The following is a 6,000-nucleotide window of genomic DNA, read 5'->3' as shown; positions in this document are numbered from 1 at the left end:
ATGGATCATATCTAGAAAGGTCTGTACAAGATCAGCAGAGTAAGCGGCAAGGGTAGCTACACCATCTCTACCATGAACGACAAACAAATTGAAAAGTAGTGGAATGCTCGACGGGCACCACTTCGCAAGCCAATGACTATTTAGTTGTTATGCAATTTCTACTTTTTGCAAAGTTGATACATTTCTTTGAAGATTGATAGGAGCATATTTATGCGACTGAGTTAGCTTGTTCTCATGCATTTATGTTGTTATTCCTTAGTAGTTTTAGTGTTTAAAGTCATTTTTGTGCAATTTCAGGTTAAGGACAAAGTATGCAAAAATGTGCATTTTGGAGCAATTTTGGGCTTGGAATAAATATCACATGCTTGGAACTAAAGGAATGGATGAAATTGAAGACCTAAAGATGAGGATTCCTACTTGAAGTAGGAAAGTTAAGCCAAGGTTTCCTATTTTGGTTTGATCTTTCCTAAATCCTAAATGTCCCTAAGTTCCAGCAACATTGAAGGGTTCCTATGCATTTTAGGACACAAATTAAGGGTTCCTTGTACCATAACAAACCTTTGCTGTGCACTCCATCCATGTTTAATTCTTGCATCAATCATCACTTCACTTTCACATTTGAATCATTTCAACACCACTCCATTTTACCCATGCTTTGCATCATTACTTCACTTTCACCTTTGAATCATTTCAACACCACTCCATTTTACCCATGCTTTGCCTTGCACTTCCTCTATAAAAGGAAGTGTGTGTAACATAAATTGAGTTCATACTTTGTTAGACCATTCACTCCCATTTTCAACACAACCTTCATCCAAACACATCCATTCATCTTCACATCCATTCCTCCATACAAACAAACCTTCAAACACTCACCAACATCTTGTGCCGTAGCAAAGGAAGGGAAGGAAAGTGCTTGGACGTGCTTGCTGTCCAACTTGGATCATTGGAGCGTTTATGTGTTTTCTTTCTTTTGTTTCTAATGTTTAAATTCATTTCCTTTCATTTTGTTGTAAATATGAGTGGCTAAACCCCTCTTGGCTAGGGGTGATTTCAAAGCCATGATTATGTGTGCAATATAATTTGATAAATTCCAGTTATGAACTCTTGAATCGTGAATGCAATTGGCTTAACTATTTGATTGATAACTTATTTGTATTTGTTAATTAAGGGTCAACACTTAATTGGCATGCATAAATCCGTTGCTAGAATATAAAGAAGTTTCACATAATCGTTACAAACTTATATTCACATGTAGTGAAGGTCGCTTATAAACGATCGCGTTAAGTTCAATTCCTAGCATGAGTGACATGATGTCATAGTTGCAAGTGCTTTGTCAATGCTTATGATTTTCAGTAAACGTAATTATCTTTGATTGTATCTCTATTATGATGTCATGTAGGGAACTTTAGAAGAATGTTTTGGGTTGTCGAATGATGTCATCCAATCCAATAAAACAAGGAAAATCTGGGAGTTAACTAGTGATGTTATGGTTAATTTGGAGCATTGTCGTTCATAATTCAATGAAGTAGTAATTGGAAATCGAGTTATTTGCATACATGTCATGTGTGGAGAAAAAGCCTCTAGCTATCCCATCCATCATCTTATTTCTCAAATTTATTTTACAATCTGTCTAGTTTTTCATACTTGTTTGTTTGTTTCAACTTCGTCCAAAACTCAATCCCCATTTACTTTAGTGTGTCTAATTAGTTAGAATCTGTTTTAATTTGTGCTTTTAAATGTTTTGATTCAAGTAAAAGTCAATTTTCGTCCAAAGTCATTCATAGTGTCTAGTTTAAGTTTATTTAGTTGTTTTAAGCTGTTTTGAGTATTTTAAGTTTGCTTTGAGTCTTGTGAGTCTTGTTAAGTATTTTTAAGTTTAGTTTTATGTTTTTGAGTCAGTTTAGAGGTTATTAGCAAGCCCTCCTAGTCCCCGGTCCAGAACGATCCCTACTTATACTTATACTACAGTTGTCAAAAGAGGGTTAAATTTGTGTGTTAAGTTAATTTTCGCATCAAAGATCAAACAAGTCATTCACTAACCTAACTCGACTGTATGCCTACAACAACTGAGCACTTCTGCTTCTCATTGAAGATCAGGCCATTTTCTGGGACTTATTGTAGGAATTGCACCCCCTAACACCCACATGGGTCTACTCTCTGATGCGAATGGATAAACTATACACTCTGAATATCCAAACGTGGATGAGTCGGGTTGCCCTGGTGTAACTAGGTGCACAATGGCTTACACCGGGATTCCTAGAAGTAACCACAATGGTCTTTTTCTAAGCTTAGCTAACCGAAGCATTGTTGGTCTTTGGCCTAATCCGCGGGGAACCGAGCCTTAGAGACGGGTGAGGCACATTACATAGTATGCCTTATGGATAGCTGCACTGGAACCCTAAAGTTGCTACCCAAGTGTAATAAGGTAGCCTATAGTTTCCAAAAGACTGCCTACAACTTGCCTTTCGAGCAGTAAGCTACGCTAAACTTATACAACCACACATTTTTGTGAAAGTTTAAATAGTTAGCATGCATATATGAAGCTTTATCCATTGCCGACATGCTACGCAGTCGATACGCTTCATCTCTGCCAAATGCGGAATGATCGTTCAGATCTACGCTAATTCCTAAAGCGTTGTGATACTTGCTACGCAACCTACAAAATTAGTTACATTTTTGCAAAGAGTTCTCTCGGATTTCATGTCTCAGAAATATTTAGTATGTTGTAATGTAGGCCATACAACTCAAATGATTAAAGAAATCCAAAGTTAATAGCCAAGTGGTCACGCAAACTGGTCTGCTTCTATAAGCAAGACGTCTAACTGCCGACCTTATGGCTAACAACTTTGTAAATGTTTTACATCAAAACCTATGGCTATAAGGCTACGTGGGCCTGTCTGCTTATAAAAAAGCAGTACGTCTACCGCTGGTCTAAAAGTAAAAAATTGGGTGTAAACAAAAGAAACGAAGATGAAGAAAAGCGAAGAAAGCAAGTTTATCAAATTTTCTAGCAAAATTGAAAAACAAATAGTAAAGGCCGATGGAGTTCAAGCAAAGTGAAAAGCAACAAGGAAAATAAAGAAAATCCTAAAGGCTACCTAGAAGACTACTCTTCAGTAGCTTAGACATCCCATGACTACTCGGTCGCCACACCTTTAGAAGCCGCCACACTCTCAGTAGCGGCATCATCCAGCGCTTCACCCCCCGGCTGTCATAACCTGGGCACCAACTTCTTTGACTACTTCACCAATGGAAGCCTCAAAAGTAAAAGCAAGCAAACAAGTCTTTCGGAGAAATAGAGAAGGTTTCGAAGTTTTTCCGAGCAAACTCAAAGTCAGACAGCCTACCAAAGAAGTGATCTACATAGCCCAACTTGTAGAAATCGATCTGACACTAGACAAGCGAAGCCTCCAGCCCAACCTTTTCACCTTTCAATTGCTCATACTCTTTGAGTAGGCTAACATGGAAGCGTTGCAGCTCATCCACTTCCTTCTTTAGATCTTCATTAGTTTTCAACGCACCTTGGAGTTCCAACACTTGAGGTTCAAGCTTATTGATGATCTTCTAGAAGTGGCTCACTTGATTATAAGCAATAATCAATTCTTCATCCTTCAAGTAAGTAGTAGAATGAAGCTAAAAAATGGCGCGCTCAAGATCTTGAATATGAGGTATGTAATGACCAATCTCATTCTTTGCACTTTCATACTTAACTTTGATCGTATCAAGCCTAGTCTTCAAGTCAACGATCTCCTGACGAGCAATCTTAAGCTGTAGAAAAGTGGGGGCAGAGATATTTGATCCCTTCAAAGCGATGAGCTCAAACTCTAACCTCTTGATCTTCTAGGCAGAAGAATAAGACTTAACTGCCATAATTGTTACCATCTCCTTGGCAGCCTTGGTATCCTCTTGGTCAATGAGCATAGACTCAACTGCTAGAATCGCCGTTTTCTGCATCATGGCAAATAAATGAGTCTTACTATATTGGGTCGTATGCTTTGCAAAGGAACTTGGGCAAACAACCCTTCTAATGCCATCAACAAGCTTGGCACATGCGTCCATATCTTCAAGCAGATCTGGATTCAAAAGTGCACAGATCTCAGTAGACTTTATAGAAACAGACTTAGTGGATTTCTCACAATTGACCAATCGAGCAGTCTCCTCTTTCTCAGTAAACGAATAAGTCTCAGCAGTAAGAGAAGTAGGCTTTGGGGCCACTTTAGTAGTAGGGTCCACCTTATCGCTCTTTATAATAGCAAGCCTCTTTAAATGTGAACCAGACTTAGCTCCCAATGGATATCTTGGTACAAACTTTGACAATGTGCACATTCTTCATATTTAGAGAAGCCAAATTCTGAATCTACATATACAGAAGAGGACAATCAACAAAGTAGAGAGCAGCTCAGCAATCATAGAGCAGCCTAAAGATCAACCTTCACTGCCTATGAACCAGGCCCTACGATTTATCTTTCTAGGCTTAATTAGACAACAGGGGATATCAGCCTATGTTGGCTTTTCCCTCATTCTTCTCTCTCGCATCAGCAGGCAAAAGGCTTGCATGCCCAGCATTCTAGCAACCTAGGAAGCCCATGACCTCATCATTTCTTTTAATTGCCGCCTTGACCCCCGTTAGTTTTAGGAGCCCATAGGGCTTGAGCCATGCGGCTCGCCCAGCACTGCGCCCCAACTCCTAAAGTCGCGACCCCAGCCACACAGTTGCCCTTGTCTTTAGCCAAGCCGAGTAGCCCAAGCCATGGTCTCTACCACACCACCTCATCGGCCTATGCCGAGCTGACTTTTGGCCCCTACCAGCCGACATGCCACACCACCCTGATGGTTGCCCTGCAACAGCACAATCTAAGAAGAAAAGGAAAATTAATTTTGTCTTACTTCGGTGCGGCGTAAAGAAGATAAATATATCAATTGAAGACGGTTCTTTGCAAGGGCAAGCGAAGAAGAATGCTAGGGAAAGGAGAACAAATATCCTCTAGCTTTCTCTCTTTCTTGTAGGGATAAATAATTGCCCTCCAAGGTTAATTTAATCCCCTACTTAAGGTAGGCTTATATAGGCTTTGATGGCGATTTACTTCCCTTTCCTAGAAGAATCTAATTCCAAGTCAAAGTGGGAATCTACATCAAAATAGGAAACAATCTTATGTTTCCTAAAGTAAGGAAAGATCTCTACACATGCTGCCCTTTCTTGCGAGTAGCCCAACAGCTGTAGGAGCATTTGTGGAGCAAAAAATAATCAAGAAAATTATGGAGGAGGTGACACGTGGACTTTTTGGTAAAAAAGACAAAATTACCCTCGAGGCACAACAGGATTCCCATGTGCATGCAACGAACAATAACGGTTCTATCAAGGAAGAGTTAAAGGTGATCAAAATGGTATTTATTCAAATCACTCTCATCACTCCTCATCAAATCCTTATTCAAAAGGTAACTCCCATATTTCCTATTTAAATTAGGATTAATTGCCAAATTAATTGTAAGATATTATTTCACATAATATCTTGCAATTATTCACCCAATTACACCATATATGGCCGGTCACTATTCTCCAAATAGGGCCGGCCACTCCCTTATAAATAGCCCTATTATCCCACTAAAAAGTTAAGTAATTTGCTACCAATAAACTCCTAAACACATTCTTTTTAGAATTCTAACTTTGACATCATAGATTCTTTGGCCAAAGCCCTCTCATTCATCGTGGGCGCGTGAGGCTTTTGGCCTTAATCTTAGGTGTCATTATTTTGCATGTGCATTGTCGCCAAAATAAAAGATGGCGGAAATTTGCATCCACAATACACATTTTGAAATCTATAGGGATACCATTTGGTAATTACATGGATTTAGTTTCAATGCTACGTCTTACACAGTATTACGAGTTTTATGCAAAAGTTAACTGTTGTAAAGATTCATTAAGTTGTACACATTGTTACGAGTTTTATGTAAAACTTAACTGTTGTAAAGATTCATTATATCCTTATATGCATGATA

Source organism: Malus sylvestris, chromosome 8 (assembly GCF_916048215.2).
Source record: "Malus sylvestris chromosome 8, drMalSylv7.2, whole genome shotgun sequence".
NCBI lineage: Eukaryota > Viridiplantae > Streptophyta > Magnoliopsida > Rosales > Rosaceae > Malus > Malus sylvestris.
This window is presented reverse-complemented; position numbering follows the sequence as displayed.